Here is a 20,882-nt window from a genome sequence, read left to right on the forward strand (position 1 = left end):
CCACAGGACCTCCGATCAACCGCATGCACTGCTCTAACTCCCATCTTCTCCTTCTGTCCCCTCACCGAGGCAGAAGTACCCAAACGTCTCCTCTCTACTCTCAGTCACTGAAGCCCTGCGAATTGCAAAGGCCGATTCCAAATCAACTCTACAATTTTAACTCAAATCTGAAACTTAAGGCAGTGTTGTCAAACTCATTTTCACTGAGGGCCACTTCAACATTATGGCAGCCATCAAAGGGCCGGTTGTAACGAAGACTGCACAAATGTTACCACTCCTTAACATATTGTTAAATAACTGTCTCTTTATTTTATTATTAGCTACTTATTTAAGTTACAAATATTGTATATGCATTTGCAGATGTAAAAAAAAACATTTTAACATACATCCTTTTAATTTATCAGGTTAAGAAATCCACATTACTAAGTAAATAACAAAGACAAATATCATCAAACACATGTCATTACATAAACTTTGTTGCATTTTTGGTACAACAAATAATAAAAAGGCGCTACTAAAAAGGTGTGACAGCTATATAAAGAAGTGGCCATACTCAACCCCACTCACCCACCCAAAAATAAATAAAGAAATACAAAACTAAAGTACTAAAAAAAGTACTTTTTAATTTTCATAATTTGCAATGAATGTATATAGTGCCACAATAAATAAAATTAATAATTGTTTGCAATTCAGTTCACATTTATTTGTATACTGCTTTTCGTGATACATTGTTGTAAGTTTCACAGAAAATGAACATTTCTACATTACATTTAGTAGTTTACAGCACAAGTAAATCTGATACTAAACAGCTTCCTTGAGCTGACTGATCCAGAATTACTAAACCAGACTCCTGCATGCTCTAAAACACCTTCAGCCAGCATCCAGTATAAACCACTCATGCTTTTAAGCCAAATAGATTTATCTGTTTACTGACATCTGAACGTGAGTAGCCTGCTGTTATCTCCGCCATCTCTTATGAAATCGGCTGTTTTCTCTGCATTAGAGCAGTTTTGAACTTATTTTTTGAATGCATTCAATTTCTGGATCCTTAGACATTCCAGGAGTTTACTATCTGATCTGATCTGATTTCTTTTTTTTTTTTTTCTTAAAATTTACTGATTCAAATTAGTAATGCTGGCTATAGTTCGGTTTCAGGACAGTAGATGTGGTTTTACCGGACAATGCGACATAGGTACTTTTATACTGTCATGTAATACTGATTTACATTCGTTGTGCCAATTTATGTTTCTGCGGTGGATGCCCACACTTATGAGAACATTAAATTCAGGAGAGAAGATGGCCTGAATGCAAAGCATGAGAAAGTGAAACGCTGCTCCAGATCAATCATTTAAACATTAATGTAAATAGAAATGGGTGTTTTTTTCTGACTCTGATACTCATCCTAAGCTACAGTTCTGCTCTTAAGCTTCATTCCCTATTTAATAATTTTAGCAAAATAAGAGGACCATAAAAATTGCATGTTATTTTTATTTAGTACTGTACTGAATAAGCTATTTTGCATGCATATACTTCATAAGATAAAATGACTATATTTATAAAAATTGGCCCATTCAAAAATCACCCTTGACTCTTAATTGTCTGGCATTATTGTGTCCGGGGAAGTCGTGGCCTAATGGTTAGAGAGTCGGACTCGTAATCCAAAGGTTGCGGGTTCGAGTCTCGGGCCGGCAGGGATTGTAGGTGGGGGGAGTGAATGTACAGGGCTCTCTCCACCCTCAATACCACGACTGAGGTGCCCTTGAGCAAGACACCGAACCCCCAACTGCTCCCCGGGCGCTGCAGCATAAATGCTGCCCACTGCTCCGGGTGTGTGTTCACGGTGTGTGTGTGTTCACTGCTGTGTGTGTGTGTGTGTGTGTGCATTTGTTCACTACTCACTGCTGTGTGTGTGCACTTGGATGGTTTAAACGCAGAGCACCAATTTCGAGTATGGGTCACCATACTTGACAATACGTCACGAAGAAAAAATTATTTTAATGATCCACGACTATTTTCATGTTTTGTGACAGTTGTTCATGAGTCTCTTGTTTGTCCTCAGCAGTTAAATTGTCCGCTGTTCTTCTGGAAAATCCTCCAGCTCCTCACATTCTCAAGTTTTCCAGCATCTTCTGCATACTTGAACCCTTTCCAACAATGCCTGTATGATTTTAAGATCCATCTTTTCACACCGAGGAACTATAACTATTACAAAAGGTGCAAACATTCAGTGATGCTCCAGAAGGAAACACACAGCATCAAGAGAGGGGGTGTAAACTTTTGAACAAGATGATGTGTACATTTTTCTTATTTCGTTTAAAGATTTCTTCATTTAGTACTGCCCTTCAGAAGCTAATATGTTTCCCAGAAGACAAAATAACTTTGCATTAGTATTCCAAATATTCTAAAGTATTTACATTGTTATAAACTTGATAAAAATATAACAAAATATGTTTTTTTTAATCTGTAGTCAAATGATTCGCGATACGCAATCCTATAGGAGCACTTTGAAACGGTGAATCCTTTTGCGACACGATAAAGGTTTAAGTTTCGAGAAGCTCCATCTCACCTATCACTATACGTGCTTTTTGAAGTCAGGTGGTGATGTCGAAATTTGAAAATGAATGGCTCTTTTGCTTTTGCTAGTGAATCGTGAGTGATCATAACAGTGTGTTTGCTGCTATGACCCACGTTTACATGATAGACAGACAGACAGACAGACAGACTAACCCTAACCCAGCCAATAAAAATGCGACATGAAATCTACATAAAATGGCAATAAAACATAAAACCGCTTACCTCTGTGCGAAGACAGTGATGCTAAACGACTAAAGATTAGCCCAGAATATTGTCTATCATCTGCCTGTCTGTCTGTCTGTCTGTCTGTCTATAATCTGAATCTGTCTGTCTGTCTGTCTGTGTGTCTGTGTAACTGCATTATTCCGTGTTTGTGATGCTGTGAATTGAACTCATTGCGTCTGTTGGCTTGTTGACTGGTTTCCATGGCAGCTCAGCACAACATGGAGTTCCTGCGCTGGAGTGGTGAGGATGTGGCGCTCTGGATCGAGTCTATGGGATTCCCCCAGTATAAGGTGAATGATTACCAGTCATTTTAAGACTAAACCGGCATACAGTGATTCTATTTCAAGGTCTCGTTTAAATATAGTTATTAAAGAAGGAGAATTTATTCACAATGCAGAAGTAACAAGCAGACGTTTCAGACGCTAGTGTCATTTAGTTCATGTTTTGGAGGATCACACAACCTGTCCGTGTTTCATCCATCAGATCTGACTTGATTCCACAGAAGGACAGATGAATTAGTGCTGAAATACTGTAGAGTCTGACTGCACACATGACCTTTGACCTCTACAGCTGTAGGAAGCATTTCTCCTCTCTGTTAGAAGATGATGGGTTCTCTGATTAACTGCATTAGTCTCTTCTCTTGGAGTGGTGATGGCGCAGTGGATAAGACACATGCCTTTGGTGTGAGAGACCAGGGTTCGAATCCACTGTGAGACACCAATGTGAGGCGTGCGACCTCTGACATATATAGCAATTGTAAGTCGCTTTGGATAAAAGCGTCAGCTAAATGAATAAATGTAAATGTAAATGTAAGTTCGTCCTGCACACGACCCATCAGAGCCACGTTTGGGTCGTGACCCATCGGTCGAGAAGCTCTGCTGTTCAGCTTTCACTCAACATAACGCTCTGTCATCATCTTCAGTTGTGCTTTGTTAGCATCATGTAAGGAAAATGCCTGCTTTCTTTCATCAGCAATATCTGTTTCCTTCATGCCAGACATCACTGAGAATAAGACTCAGTCTGAGTGAAATCACAGCAGTGCAGTCTGATTCACGTCTCAGATCACTGATCTTTAGATTTCATCACATTCATCATACTGGCATCAGCTAAAACACTCAAATATAGCACAGATTCTCCTGGAAAGCCGTGTTGGGAAGATTACTTTGGAAAAGCTACAGATTACAAGTTTTAAAATGTGATAAATTGTGTAATTATTTCAGTTACTTTATTAAAGTAATGTAACTGGTTATATTTGATTACGTTTCTAAATTTAAATCTAAATTTTTCTAAACTCTTTTCTAATAATTTCCAAACATTTAACGCAGGCAGGGTTAACCTTACAGTAGTATTCGACATTGATTACTGTCACACCTTCTTCACTTGAATTAACATTATAATCATTTATTTTTAAAGCACAGCCACCACAAAATCAGACTTTAGCACCTCTTTTTACTTTTAGATCATTCTGGGGTAAAATACAGACTTATAATCATAACAAGACATAGTTTAATAGCTATGATACTCTGTAGTTATGACAGTAAACCATGTAAAAAACTGTTAATCCTGAAAAATAAAGCATATACATAAACCCAAATAGGAAATAAAACAGTTATTGAATAAGCATGTGTTCTATTCTGTGTCCTAAACTCCTGAAACATTGCTGTCTCATATTTTAAAGCAGTCAATGCAATTTGGGAAAGCATAACCTTATTTTGTAACTAAATTACGTAACGCCGTTACATGTAACTAGTTACTCCCCAACACTGTTAAGCGGTGTGTTCACAGCACGCTGAGAATGTGTTCTGGACTCATTACAGTCGTGTTTCCTTCCTCAGGCGTGTTTCACTCAGAATTACATCACGGGCAGAAAACTAATTCATGTCAGCTGCTTCAACCTGCCACAACTGGGAATCACAGACTTCCAGCATATGAAGGTAGAGCACAAACATGCCACTCATTTCATGCAACACATTTAGTTATTATTTGATTTTGCCATTTTTAATTCAAGTCAAGTCAAGTCTGCTTTATTGTCAATTCTTCCACATGTACGGCACATACATACAGATAATTGAAATTGCGTTACTCTCAGACCCTTGAAGCATACAATTAACATTTAAGACATTAAAGTAACGTTCTTCTCACATAATCACATTACAATACTGGAAAATGCATTCTGAGATTTAAACTGCAAATACTGGGCAATTAAATTTATCAACCACAAGAACACATTGAAACATATAGTAACAACATCATAGCAGCCACTCAAAACACATAACAATGCCTTAACAACCACCCAGAAGCTCTTTAGCATCATAGCATTGAGTCACATGATGTTCAGTAAGTGCAGACATCAGTGTAACACACACACACTCTCTTACACACACACACACACACACACACTCTCACACACTCACACACATACACACACACATACACACTCTCACACACCTCTGCTGTTTCTCAGCTGATCTCGGCTCAGGTCAGAGAGCTGCTGGGCGTCTCAGAGCCGCTCTGGAACCGGAGCATCGCAGATCCTCTTCATGATGACAGGGTGGTTTTCCTGCAGATGAAGAGCAGGAGCGGCCAGCTGGCAGATTCCCTCAGATATGAGCAGTTCCTCAAGAACAAGAGCGAATAAAGCACACTCAGCCCATCCAGAAGAATGTGATTCCTCCATTAAACATGCTGGAAATATGTCTGTAGGCCTCATTTCTGACATGCTTTTCAGTCTTCAGACACTCTTCCTTCAGAATCTACACTGCAGACAATGATTCTCTTCCTTAGTAATTTTGTCTTGTTTTTAGTATAAATATCTACAAATTCTTGAATCAAGATGAATTTACTGTACAAGTAAAATTACAAGATATTATGTCTTGTTTTCTGTAAAAAAAAAAAAAATTTTTTTTACTGCCAATGGGGTAAGAAAAATAATCTTAATTCAAAGACTAAACAAGATTATTCTTCTCGCCCCACTGGCAGATATTTTTGTTTGTTTTAAGGAAAAAGTATCAAAATTTTTTTTTTTTTTTTTTTTACAGAAAACAAGATATTTTTGTTTGTTTTAAACAAAAACTAACACAATTTTTATAATTTGTTTTTAGAAAACAAGACTTAATATCTTAAATTGTTTTACTTGTCAAGTAAATGTATCTTGATTCAAGAATGTTTAGATATTTATACTAGAAACCAAGACAAAAATACTAAGAAAATATTTTTTTGCAGTGTATTAAACTGCATATTATAAACTTTTCTATAAACATTTAATAATTTAGCAGATGCTTTTATCCAAAGCGACTTACAACTAAGGACTCAATCAAAATCAACAAAAGTGCATAACGCAGTACACGTAGCAAGGTTTTTTTTTAATTATTATTATATATATATATATATATATTATATTATATATAGAGCAAGTTTTTTTGCTCTTTGTTAATTGTATAATAAATAAAAAGAAAACAAATAGATAGAATAAAACGGTAAAACAACTATGTAACAATAAAGAAATTGCAATCAATAACTTTTATAAATGTAAACTTATACTTTTACTGTAACTACAACTTTCTTTGCAGACTTCCACACTCTGCTTGCGTCTTTTGATCTTAAGAGAGTGCTATCTACGGCTACTCACAAATCAGGCAACCAACTGGACCTTATTTACACACGACACTGCTCCAGTCGGGCAGTCGTGGTCTAATAGATAGAGAGTTGGACTTGTAACCTGAAGGTTGTGGGTTCGAGTCTCAGGTCCGGCAGGGATTGTAGGTGGTTGGAGTGAATAACCAACACTCTCTCTACCCTCAATACCACGACTGAGGTGAGACCCTTGAGCAAGGCACCGAACCCCCAACTGCTCCCCGGGTCCCGCAACATTGGCTGCCCACTGCTCCGGGTGTGTGTTCACTACTGAGTGTACACTTGGATGGGTTAAATGCAGAACACAAATTCTGAGTATACTTGGCCACACACCTTTCCCTTTCCTTTCCCTCGACTGATCATGTGCTGGTTACTCCACTGCACACCTCAGATCACTTCCTCCTCACTCTTAACCTCAACATGATTCCTGACACATCACATACCCCTCCATATGTCACTTTTCGACGTAACTTGTGTTCACTCTCACCCTCCCGGCTATCTGCTACGGTTTCATCTTCGCTTCCTCCCCCTAAACAGTTATCCTCTCTTGATACTAACAGTGCTACTGATACTTTCTGCCCCTTATCTTCCAAGCCACCCCTTCTGCCCCTTGGCTATCTGATGTCCTCCAAAAACATTGTTCTAAACTCAGGGCTGCGGAAAGGGTATGGCGCAAATCACGAAATCCTTCTGACCTTTATTTATATCAATCACTCCTCTCTGATCACTCCTCTCTTTCACTGCTAAAAAGACTTACTATCATGACAAAATTAACAATTCGCCTAACTCTCACACGCCCTTTAAAACATTTTCCTCCCTCCTTTGTCCTCCTCCTCCTCCTCCTCCATCATCTCTAACAGCTGATGACTTTGCCACATTCTTCATTAATAAAATTACAAACCTCACTGTACAATTTTCCACACCACAATCTATCAAACACATCTTACCAGCAAACATACACTCGTTCACATCCTTCTCTCCACTCTCTGAGGCAGAGGTTTCTAAACTCATCCTTTCCAGTCATCCTACTACCTGTCCGCTTGATCCTATTCCATCTCATCTCCTTCAAGCCATTTCTCCTGCAGTCGTACCTGCACTCACTCACATCGTTAACACATCCCTTCACACTGGTGTTTTTCCCTCAGCATTTAAACAGGCTCCACTTCTTAAAAAACCCACTCTTAACCCAACTCTTTTAGGGAACTATAGACCGGTTTCCCTTCTTCCTTTCATTGCAAAAACACTTGAACGAGTTGTGTTCAACCAAGTCTCTGTCTTTCTCACACAGAACAACCTCCTGGACAGTAACCAATCTGGCTTCAGAAGTGGACATTCGACCAAAACTGCCTTGCTTTCTGTTGTTGAAGCCCTAAGACTTGCAAGAGCTGCTTCCAAATCTTCATTACTTATCTTGCTGGATCTGTCTGCTGCTTTTGATACGGTCAACCATCAGATCCTCCTGTCAACCCTATTGAGAAAGGGCTTCTCAGGAACCGCACTCCAGTGGTTTGAGTCTTACCTGTCTGATAGGTCCTTCAAAGTATCTTGGAAAGGTGAGGTGTCTAAGTCACAACATCTAGCTACTGGGGTGCCTCAGGGCTCAGTTCTTGGACCACTTCTCTTCTATGTCTACATGGCATCACTAGGTTCTGTCATTCAGAAACATGGCTTTTCATATCACTGCTATGCTGATGACACTCAACTCTACCTCTCATTCCATCCTGATGATCCGACGATAGCTGCTCGCATCTCAGCGTGTATAACAGACATTTCTTGCTGGATGATGGACCATCACCTTCAACTCAACCTTACCAAGACAGAACTGCTGGTAGTTTCAGCTAACTCATCGCTTCATCACAATCTCACCTTCCAGTTAGGCTCATCTACCATAACTCCTTCAAAAACAGCCAGAAACCTTGGAGTTGTGATTGATGATAAGCTGAATTTCTCAGACCACATTGCTAAAACTGCCCGGTCCTGCAGATTTGCATTATACAATATTAAGAAGATCAGGCCCTTTCTCTCGAAACATGCAACACAACTCCTTGTTCAGGCTCTTGTTCTGTCTAGACTTGATTATTGCAATGCTCTCTTGGCAGGTCTTCCAGCCAATTCTATTAAACCTCTACAATTAATCCAAAATGCCGCTGCAAGATTAATCTTTAATGAGCTGAAAAGAATGCACATCACGCCTCTGTTCATCAATTTGCACTGGCTACCAATAGCTGCTCGCATTAAATTCAAGGCATTAATGTTTGCCTACAGAACCACCACTGGCTCTGCACCCCTTTACATAAATTCAAGATTCAAGATTTGTATTCATCACATACACAATTATACAGAGTATAACAAGCAGTGAAATGTAAGTTAGGTCCGCTCCAAGGACAGTGCAATTGTATAGACAAATATTAAGGAAAAGAAAAGTAAAAAAAAAAAAGAATAAAATAAAAGATAAAAAAATATAAATGTGCTGGTCAGTATGTTGTTGACATAAATAGTAATATAACAGGAATGTGCAAAGGAATGTGCAAAAAAGTTGTACGGGGTATTTAAATAGCAGCATATGAGGTAGAAAAAATTATGAATAGCTTATTGATATGGTGATATTTACATGGAGTCAAGTGATGTTATGACACAGAGTTAGAGTTTAGGAGCCTGATGGCCTGGGGGAAGAAGCTCCTCCTAAGTCTCTCAGTTTTTGCCATCAGGCTACGGAAGCGCTTACCAGATGGAAGCAAAGTGAATAGTCGGTTAGCAGGGTGAATAGAGTCCTTGATGATTTTAACAGCTCTATTTTTGCAGTGTTTGAGGTAGAGTTCAGGTTCTCTGAGATGTTTACACCGAGGTACTTGAAGCTACTCACCCTCTCCACAGGGGTCCCACTGATCATAAGAGGAGTGTAGGGCTGCTGCTGTCTCTTCCTAAAGTCCATGATCAGCTCTTTAGTTTTGCTCACATTCAGAGAGAGACAGTTGTCCTGGCACCATGATGTGAGTCTCTCTACCTCGTCCAAGTATGCGGTCTCATCGTTGTTGGAAATGGGGCCCAGAACCACAGTATCATCAGCGAATTTGATAATAGATGTAGAGCTGTGAGAGGACACGCAGTCATGCGTGTAGAGAGAGTAAAGCAGGGGACTCAGGACACAGCCCTGTGGGGCTCCTACGTTCAGGGTGATGGAGTTTAGAAGATGTTTAACTTGTCGGCCAGCAACGGATCTGCTCTCACCTCTGTGGAGGATTTGTTTCCGAAGGCACAGATGGTCCTCAGTCCCTGCCACATCCGTCGAGAGTCACTGAGCTGGAAATGAGACTCAATTCTCTCTCTGTATCTGTGTTTAGCAGCTCTTACTGCACGTCGGAGAGCATAGCATGATGCTTTGTACTCGCTCATATTCCCGATCAGAAGAGCCTCATTGTAAGCGGCAGTGCGTGTGTTAACCGCAGCACGGATTGTTCTGTCCACCCACGGTTTCTGATTAGAAAATGTCCTTATCGTTATTGTTTCTGTAGCTTGCTCGGTTAGCGTGTTTACAAAGCTTAATGCTACATCCGTGAACTCGCTGACGTCAGAAGAACTCGCCCGGAACATGTCCCAGTCGACGTCATCAAGAGCCGCCTGCAGCATAGCCTCTGAGTGGGAGGACCAGCGTGTCACTACTCTCTGCACCGGAGGATCCTGAACGAGCCTTTGTTTGTATCCCGGTGTTAGAAAAATGGCGGCATAGTCCGATTTACCAAAAGCCGGTAGTGAGCGGGCTTTGTAGGCATTCTTGAACTGAGTGTAGCAATGATCCAGTGTGTTTGGTCCTCTAGTTGGACAGGATACATGTTGGTGAAAATTCGGCATGACCCGCGTGAGGTTAGCTTTGATAAAGTCTCCCCTCTGCGTTCCGAAGAATCTCCAGACGCCATGCTGGATTCCTGGATAAAGTGTCCTGGAACAGGTTAGTGTAGCGGTTTCCAATGTCCAAAAGTGTTTCTTTGTTATAGGTGATCGGTGCCGACGTGAGATGTGTAAAAAGAGAAAGTAAAACTAAGTAAAAAAATAGATAAAAACACAATCTTAGCGGAGCGACCTGGACGGCGTCCGAACAAAGCGGCGCCATCTTGTTTTTTTTCAATGTTTTTTTTAGTTTTTTTCCTAAATTCAGTACTTCAGACTTCCCTCTAGAAGCTTGCGTTCTTCAAGTGAACGACACATTATTGTACCATCCTAAAGACACACAAAAACGCTTTCACAGACTTTCTCATGAACTGTTCCCATCTGGTGGAATGACCTGCCCAACTCAATCTGAGCGGCTGAATCCTTATCCATCTTCAAGAAACGGCTAAAAACTCATCTGTTCCATCTTTACTTGACCCTCTAACTCTAGCACTCTCTATTCTAATTGTATTTTCTCTATATTTATTTTTTATTTAAAAATAATAATAATAATAATAATTATCTGTACTGCGTTAATGCTAATCAAGACTTAATAGCACTTGCACGTTGTCGCTCTTTTGTTGGTTTTGATTGCTTCTTATGTCCTCATTTGTAAGTCGCTTTGGATAAAAGCATCTGCTACTAAATAAATAAATGTACAACATTTAAAACATAAAGTGAACACTCTTGAGACACGGAATGTTCTCATAACGTTCTGGCAGGATTCGCTAAGCAATGAACAAAATTACTTCAGTAACATTATTTGAACGTTCACTCATTCAGAGTTATCTGGTCTATATCAAACCGATAACACAAAACGTTATTTATACAGCATTCATGGGATGTTTTTTTTTTTTGTAAATAACAAAGCAAACATTAGCACAACGTTCTTAGAACATATTTTTGTTAGCTGGGGTTTAATCATTCAGGTTAGGGTTTCAAATCTCCTTTCATTTAGTGACTTTGTCTTAATGCATGTGTGCTCTTTATTTGAAAATGATTATAATTGTAGAGTTTTGAACTGTTTAAAAAATACAAAACTATTGCTAGAGAAACTTGCATTTATGACTCAAAACATACAAAGTATGTGACAACTAACCCCGATCTCATTTATATATAGCCTACTTGAATACAAACCGTTGTTTTAAGCCAAATAAAACATATATTAGTCTTCTTCCTCTTGAGGGAGACATTCACAGTCTGTTGTGCTGGTGACTTTAATATGAGGATGCAAGTGCGCTGACAGAAAATGGCACATTTGCACAGATCCTGCATGTTTCATTGCATTAGAGACAGACTGATCTCAGACCTGCTCCATCACAAACATCGGACTGTGGAGATCCGATCCGAATTCGGCGCAGGTCGCTCCTGTCTCCACAAAGGCGTTTTCTCTGACGAACCGCTGGCGAATTTACCAACACTACTACGGCGAAGGCTTGCTACTTAATATTCATGAGACCGGCCCTCCCATTGGAGGGTGAGAGCTGAACGTCAGCGGGCTCGATTAATATTCTAGAGGCGCGCTTTCCTATTAGACGACAACAAAATAACGTCAACAATTTCAAATTGATATTATATAACAACGTAATAATAATGTTACGGTTTTATACAATAAAATGCATAACAGCAAAACAGTTTAAAATAATATATCCTTCACCATTGGAACACAAAGAGGTAGTGTTAAAAATATAGAATGTTAAAAAATTATACAATACAAGAACAATCCTTTTTTTAATGCTTTATTAATTCAGTGCCACAAGAACAAGAGGTATTACATATTCACACGATCAAATTAACATTAGCTGCATGCCAGAGATAAAAGAAAAGAGAAAAAAGAAAGGAAGGAAGAAAATTACCGGTACATAAATTTCAATGTTTTCAGTGCTTTTTTGTTTTTTGTTTGTTCTGAGAGATTTACATACAATTTAAAGTCATTTACCCCACTTCTTCTTATGTATATGGTATTTTCCTAATAAAATAAACAAATGTATAATATGTTCTTCAAATTTTCGTTTTCTGTATAAAAAAGCACATCAAATATACACATTTCTATCATACACTCCATAATTCTGTTCAAATAGAACTCCAAATCCTTCCAAAATAATCCTGAGTAAATAGGCAATGAAAAAAAAAAAGATGCAAAATAGTTTGTTTTTCTTGACCACAAAATTCAATACACACTTCCTTCATTTTGTTATTGATACAAAAATTATTTTGGCAGTTTCCATGCTTTAACCCAAGAGATATGCGACCCTGGAGCACCAAACCAGTCATTATGCATCATCTGGAAGCTGGATAAATCATCTCTCCATTGATGTATGGTTTGTTATGATAGGACAATATTTGTCTGAGATACAACTATTTGAAAATCTGGAATCTGAGGGAGCAAAAAAATCTAAATATTGAGAAAATCTCCTTTAAAGTTGTTCAAATGAAGTTCTTAGCAATGCATATTACTAATCAAAAATTAAGATTTGATATATTTACGGTAGGAAATTTACAAAACATGAAAAATCAAATGTTTTTGTCATAAAAGAGAAATGTATAATTTTGAGCCATACAATGTATTGTTGTCTATTGCTGCAGATATACCTGTGTTACTCATGACTGCTTTTGTGCTGCAGGGTCAGATATTACCAAATAAAGAAGACCAAAAATCTTATACCAGAACAATCCATCGCTATAGGAGGGTAACGTCTTAACGTCAGCGTGCTTGATTAATATTCCAAAGCGCGCCGTTCGATTGGAAGGCTGTAGCATGACCTAATTAATATTCATGAGCCGAGCCCTCGCCGTGCTAGGATTGGTGATTTGGGTGCATGCAGGCGTAATGCGGAGAGGCGATCCCGGCTGGAGCTTCTGTCTGCGGTTTGTTTAAAGCAGAATCCTAATGAACATATCATACATTACAGAACGGCGTTTAATTAGCTGCTTCGGCCATGGACATGTGGAAGCGCATCGGAGGTCCTGATGAGGGAGGATCTGATGCCCACTGATCTATTTGGGTCATCAGAAGGAAGGAGCTGCTGAAAATGCGGTGATTTGGCTGGAAATACGGCGTGCTTTGCCCTCATGAAGCAGAGCTGATATCTTCTACAGGTAACTGATGTGATTTTCCTCCCGACGCTTCTTCATTCTCATTGCATCCATCCTCAGATGCGCTCTGAGACACGGCGTCTCCGTTTTCTGAGCAGATCTCTGAGATCTTGAGGACAGGTATGAGACAGAAACCCAGAAGAACACATTTAACGAATGCAGTCGATCAGAACATCTGCAAGGTCACAAACGGGCTTCACCTGCTGCGAGCGAGCTCGGAATGAACGATGCATGTCATGTTTCGTTATCAGTAAATCGTGTGCAATGCATTAGCAGACTCGGAATGATGGCAGGTTATTCTATTATTGAGCCGAGTGGCAGTATCAGGGTCCCTCATGGCCAGCGAGGTAAATTACCACGGTACAGATCTCTGGGCTTCAGACAGAGTGTCTTAATGCTCGTTTCATTAACAGACAGATCTTTTGCGTTATGCGCTTGGAATACATTATTTAAAAATAAATATATTTAGCTTTTGTAAGAAGATGCATGAGTGTTCGCTAGGATTGTGCATGCTTGCATATGAAGACGGGCTCTTTAGGCAGTAATTGGTTGGGTTTCCTGCTCCAGGGATTTGAAATGAGCCCTTCAGCATGTTAGTGTTGTTTCAGGGTTGGAGAGATACGCTCAGATAACATTTGATCTGATGCATGGCTGTTCAAATCAAAGCATCAATTTTTGAAAATGTTTTATGATTGTGCCTAAATATACACGTCTGTTTCCAGGCATTGAGAGTGGCCTGCTCAGCTAACAGAGATGCTTCAGTGCTGCTTTATAAAGATTATGTAAATAGGATAGTGTTTATGGAATGTTCTTGTAACATTATTAATATTTGATATACAAAGGAAAGGATGTTCTCAGAATGTCCTCATGATGTTATTTGTTTGCTCTCAGAACTTGTTCACATAAAACGTCCCTTTATATATATATATAAGGATGTTTTATATGTTTAAAAGACATTTATAAATAACATTTTCTTAATGGTTTTTCAAATGTAAATGTTTGCTGAGCTAAGAAGGAATGGTCTTTAAATATAAAACATGGCTGTTTTAGATGTTCAAATGTAACGTTTTACTGTCAAAAATAATAGAATGGACTCTTCCTTTAATATTCATAAAATAAACATTCTTAATACATTTAAAATAACTGGACATTTTGAACAAATTCCAGAATAACGACAGTTCACTCAAAAATGAAAAGCGTCATCATTTCCTCTCCCTCGCGTCGTTCTAAAGCCGTATGAGTTTCTTTCTTCTGTTGAACACAAGACCAGGATAGATTGGAAGAATGTTGGTAAACCAAAGGTTTCTTAAAAAGTCTTCGTTCACTCGCAGATTAAAGCCTAAAAAGATCTTAAATCAGAGCAGAAAGCCTTAAATTCATAAATTCGTGGCAATAAATGTTGCATGCGCTGCAAAATAAATGAGCCTTTCCTCAGTATTTCTGTCTTGTTTTCCAGTACAAATATCAAAACCTCCTTAAATCAAGATATATTTACTGAGATGCAGAATGAAGATATGAAGTCTTGTTTTCTGAGAAACTGAACAAAATGAAGTGAGTTTATGACTGAGTTATTTATACAGCGCTATTTACAATGCAGAGTGTGTCCAAGCATCTTTACAGTATTAAACAGGAGAATAGTGTGGCGTTCTCCTCCGGCCAGACGACACCAGCAGATTCATTCTAGATTGATTAAAACAAGAGCAAATATCTGCCAATGAAGGCAGAAAAATAACCTTCTTTTCTGACCCTTTTGCCAGATATTCTTGTTTTAATCATAAACTCATTTCATTTTGATAAACACTTTGTGCCTCCTTTCATTTATTCCTTCCAATTTCCTTACTTGGTTTTAAAAAGTCTTAAGTGTGTGTGTGTGTGTGTGTGTGTGTGTACATGTATTTACGTGTGTGTGTACGTGTGTGTGTGTGTGTGTACGTGTATGTACGTGTGTGTGTGTGTACGTGTATGTACGTGTGTGTGTGTACGTGTATGTACGTGTGTGTGTGTGTGTGTGTGTGTGTGTGTGTGTACATGTATTTACGTGTGTATGTACGTGTGTGTGTGTGTACGTGTATGTACGTGTGTGTGTGTGTGTGTGTGTGTGTGTGTGTGTGTGTGTGTACGTGTATGTACGTGTGTGTGTGTGTGTGTGTGTGTGTGTACGTGTGTGTGTGTGTGTGTACGTGTGTGTGTGTGTGTGTACGTGTGTGTGTGTGTGTGTGTGTGTGTGTGTGTACGTATGTGTGTGTGTGTGTGTGTGTGTGTGTGTGTGTGTGTGCAGTCGCTCTTTAAATCATTTATGTCTATCTATCAGTCCTGACGAGCTACTGGCAGCCAGTGCAAAGAAAGAAGAGAATGCGCTCAGTTTACTGTCTTTAGCAGTGAGGAACTGCAGAAAGCATCTGTTATAGTCTGATAACCGCTGCAGTGTCAGATCTGATCTCACAGATCACACATGAGTTTATGAAGTCACACGCAGACTGGGGAAGGCATGAATCCAAATAATCAAGCACAAATGGAAACTCATCCTCATGCTGTTGCACACACCTGCAGTGCACTGTTAACCAATAGCGCTCGCTGTTTATGAATCTGAACGCAAACATGAACGAGACGTCAGAGCTACAGCGGAGAGGAAGACTCCCAGATAATAGATAATAAACATGGGAATATCGTTTTAAATGTTTCTAAAACATTCAAATGTTTTAGAAGGTCAAAAGTTTACATCTCCCTTTCAGAATCTGCAAAATGTTAATTATTTTATCAAAATAAGAGGGATCCTACAAAATGCATGTTTTTGTTTATTACTGACCTGAATAAGGTAGTTCACATAAAAGATGTTTATATAGTCCATCACAGAAAATAAGAGTTGAATTTATAAAAATGACCCCGTTCAAAAGTTTACATCCCCTTGATTCTTAATACTATGTTGTTCCCTGAATGATCCACAGCTGTGTTTTTTGTTTAGTGATAGTTGTTCATGAGTCCCTTGTTTGTCCTGAACAGTTAAACTGTCTGCTGTTCTTCAGAAAAATCCTTCAGCTCCCACAAATTGTTTGGTTTTCCAGCATTTTTTGTGTATTTGAACCCTTTCCAACAATGACTGTATGATTTTGAGATGCATCTTTCCACACTGAGGACAACTGAGGGACTCATATGCAGCTATTACAGAAGATTCAAACACTCACTGATGCTCCAGAAGGAAAAACCATGCATTAAGAGCAGAGGGGTGAAAACTTTTGAACAGAATTGAGATGTGTACATTTTTCTTATTTTGACTAAATATCATATTTTTTCCTTTAGTACTGCCCTTCAGAGGCTACAGAAGAGAGTTGCTTGTTTCCTAGAAGACAAAATAAATTAAATTTACCCTGATCTTCAAACTCAAAAAGTTTTCACACCCCGGCTCTTAATGCATGGTTTTTCCTTCTGAAGCATCAGTGAGTAAAATAATTAACATTTTGCAGATTCTGAAAGGGGTGTGAAGTTTTGACCTCAACTTTATTTAAAAGGTGTTTCTTGCAACAATGTACTTTTAGTTTATTTTCACATAAAACAGAATGTTTTTTGAATATATATTTTTAATATTGTTATCGTCGTCGTCGGCATCCTTCCGTCTACGTGAGACGATGGTGTAGTTTCCATGCCGCCACCTTGTGGCGACGCTGGAGTGTCCTCTCCAGTGGAAACTACGAAGCCTGGGCAGGGTAGTATGGAGAATCAGCTGTTGCCCATGCAGCAGACTCCCCCTCTCCGCGCAGCTGGTGGATCCAAGGGAAAAGCGAATGCCGATACAGCTTGGCACCAGCGGCGTCGCAGGAGTTGCAGGAAGGACGTTGAAGACAGCGTCGGACTGCCTTTGGGACTCCATCTCCGGATTTGAAATCAGGGTTTACTCCCCTAGCCTTCCCATGGAACTTAAAACAACATATTGAGAAAACTCAAAAATCTGCTGAAGCTGGTTGCCAAACTTTTTTTACCCTTTTTTTTTTTTTTTTTTACAGTGTACAAGGAATATTTTATTTCTGAGATATTTTAGTTGGATGCTCGTCTAATGTTACAGTTGTTTCAGATCATTCAGAGAACATTCAAAAGTAACGTTCCCATAATGTTTGCAAAATGATCAAATGGAATGTTCCCTTAACGATCGAATAAAAACATTTCTGAACCATTTTAAAAGCTGGACATTTTGATGTTCAGAAGTAATGTTTTCATAACTTAATGGGAATGTCAGCAAAACGTTCTTTGAACATATTTTTGTTGTCAGCAGGGAATTTGTGTACAGCCAATCATATAAGGGCAAACGGGTTTGGGTGACATGAGAATGAGTGCACTGAATGTGTGATTGGTTGAAAGGTTCTGAGTCGTGCCAGTGTTGTTAGCTTTGGTTTGAACGTGTGGAAACAGGCACGTTCTACAGACCCAAACTCTGCTCTCTTCGACAACGCACACGCTTCCAAATCACGGGAGATCCGTCATGCTGCTTCATTTGTGGTTCAGTGAGAGCTGGCTGGGAAAAATGGGATGCAAAATAACAGAAATATGGCTCGCTGTGAGCCACCCAATAGCACATTCACAGCGGTGTTTCGAAGGGGAAGTAGCGACTGCGGCGCGGCCCGCTGAAAATACAGACGCTTTGCCAACTAATGCAGCCAGCTGGTTGGCAAACACCACCAGCGACACAGACTCAATAAAGTGGCTGATGGGAAGGTCATTTGATATGCAGAGAGTGTGACATCACCCGCCTATTAAACACCAACCAGACGGGTCATTTGTCCTTGACCCGTGAGCTCTAGTGCTTTAGAATTATATGAATATATTCAATGCATTATATTAGACCAGCTGACAGGGAATGTTCTCACGATGTTGCAGTAACGTTAATGGAATTTTCTCTCCAAGTAATTTGGCCTTTAATGTTTGCAAAAGGTTAGCACAAAAACATTATTTACACAATTCTTTCTAAAACATTTTAGTTGGATGTTTGCTGGTAATGTTTTTAAATGTTACTAGTTTCAGAACATTCAGAAAACATTCAAAAGTAACGTTCCCATAGTGTTTGTATAAACCCAGCAGGCACACGTCATAAGACGCTGATATTTGGTCAAATTTCGGTTGCGACATCAGGTGACCAAAATGCAATGTAAATTCAACATCTAATGTCAATGTTAAATTGATGTGCAATACCGACATCAGCTGACGGTGAGATTTTGTTGTTTTTAGGTTGTGTAACCAAAATCCAACGTTAAGTCAACGTCAACCCAATTTTCATTTTCAACCAAAATGCAACGCCTGTCCAACATCATGTCCAACGTCAACCTGACGGTACATAGACTTCTGGTGCCTGCTGGGAAAAAATGGACGTTTTTAATGTTCATATAACATTCAGAAATAACATTTTGAAACGTTAGAAAAACTGAGAACATATATTGTTAGCTGGGAAGTTATCTAATGCTCTCAAATGTTAGCATAATAACGTTATTTTCACATCATTCGAGGAATGTTTTATTTCTGAAACGCTTTAGTTAGAGGTTCACCTAATGTTTTTTTAATGTTACTAATTGTTTCAGAACGTTCAGAGAACATTCAAAAGTAACATTCCCATAATGTTTGCAAAATTATCAAATTAAATGTTCCCTTGACATTTGTAAGAAAAAACATTTGCAAAAGGTTTAAAAAATTTAACATTTTGAGCATTCAGAAAACATTATAAATAACATTTTATAATGTCAGTGAAACATTCTTAGAATATATTTTTGTTAGCTGGGTAGTTAGCTGTTTTTTTCTAGCACAAAAACGTTATTTATGCATCATTTATGAAACAAATTTTGAAACGTTTTAGTTGGACGTTCATCTAACGTTTAAATGTTACTTGTTTCAGAACGTTCAGGGAACATTCAAAAGTAACATTCCCACAATGTTTGCGAAATGATACAATGTTATGACAACACTGAAACATTGATACAATGTTCCCTTAAATACACTCAGAAATAGCATTTTTATAATTTAATGGGAATGGTAGGAAAACGCTTTTAGGACATATTTTAGCGGGGACGAGGCATTGTGTCATTTTTGCAAACACTGTCACGTATGTTTGCTCAGTGGCAGCATGTCATTATTTAAAGCTGTGGCCTTTATATGTGACAAAGATGAATCGGCACGCATGTTCCTGTTGTTTATTTCATGCATTTTATAGTTTAGCACACTCCCTTTTTCATTGCTCTTCCATACTGTCAGATGTCAGGTGTCACCTTCATCCTTCACTTTTATTGCCTGTTTTTACATGCAGGTCTCTCTCCAGCCGGCTCCTCTATTGTCTGCATGACAGTCTAATGATGCCGACTCTCTCATGATCACAGGCGTGATGTACGGCAGGTTATTTTTGCATGCATTCACAGCGCACTGCTTTGAAAGGCTTATCAACCGTCAAGTCACCTTTATTTATATAGTGCTTTTAACAATGTGAATTGTGTCAAAGCAACTGCACAATATCAAAAAAGGAAAATAGTGTGTCAATAATGTAAAATGAAAAGATTAAAAAAAAGATTTTCAGTTAAAGGCATTTCATTATTGAATTCAGTGATGTCATCATCAGCTCAGTTCAGTTTAAATAGTGTCTTTGCAATCAGGTCGATGATATCTCTGGAAATGAAGTGTCCCCAACTAAGCAGGCCAGAGACGTCAGCGGCAAGGAACCAAAACTCCATCAGTGACAGAATGGAGAAAACAACCTTGGGAGAAACCAGGCTCAGTCGGGGTCAGTTCTCCTCTGGCCAGACGAACCAAGAGTTTGTTCCAACTGCAGCAAAGTTAGATTGTAAGGACTCATCTGGTTCCCGAGGTCTTGTCCTGATGGCCGTCTAGGAGACAGGGTCTTCACTGGGGATCTGTCTTTGGGGCTCATCTAGATGTCCTGGTCTCTGCTGACGTTCAGGGCTGTAGAGGTCGTCTCTGGGTGCTGATCCACCATCTGATCTGGATACGGACTGGATCTGGTGACTGCAGTGACCATCTGGGCTGGATACGGACCGGATCGAGTGGCTACGGAACCCCAACCCTAACCGTGACGGAAGAGACGTGAATTTTCTTGGTTACAAATGACAGAAGCAACAAGAACCAATCTGCTGATGTTTTAGTGCATGTTAGAAACAGCCTGTAAAGCGGAGCAACAGAAACCACGAGCCAACGCTCAGATTTCTCTGTAAATGCACACATAATTAAACATCCTCGATTAAACATTCATGATCTTTGCAAAGAAGCATTCTAATGAAATCCGTAGCTGGTATGAAATGTTATATGTCGTCAAGGACTTAAGAGTCATTCAGAGAATACGTTTCTCATCCTGCACAAGTAATAAGTAACAGGAGCGGCCCTGAAGAGCCGAGCGAATCGATGCGAGGGAGCGGTGTGATGTGGCATCTGCGTTGATGCTCTTTGTC

General features: G+C 39.2%; 2 protein-coding genes across 4 annotated transcripts in view; one reads left to right on the top strand and one right to left on the bottom strand.

Moving 5' to 3' along the window:
• Positions 1 to 20,882, bottom strand: part of LOC306880072 (transcriptional repressor protein YY1-like) — a 672,069-nt gene that overhangs the window by 624,505 nt on the left and 26,682 nt on the right. The gene's annotated exons all lie outside the window — the stretch shown is intronic.
• Positions 1 to 20,882, top strand: part of LOC306880073 (peptidyl-prolyl cis-trans isomerase FKBP3-like) — a 391,610-nt gene that overhangs the window by 187,869 nt on the left and 182,859 nt on the right. The gene's annotated exons all lie outside the window — the stretch shown is intronic.

The sequence above is a fragment of the Barbus barbus genome, assembly GCF_936440315.1.
Source record: "Barbus barbus genome assembly, chromosome: 14".
Taxonomy (NCBI): domain Eukaryota; kingdom Metazoa; phylum Chordata; class Actinopteri; order Cypriniformes; family Cyprinidae; genus Barbus; species Barbus barbus.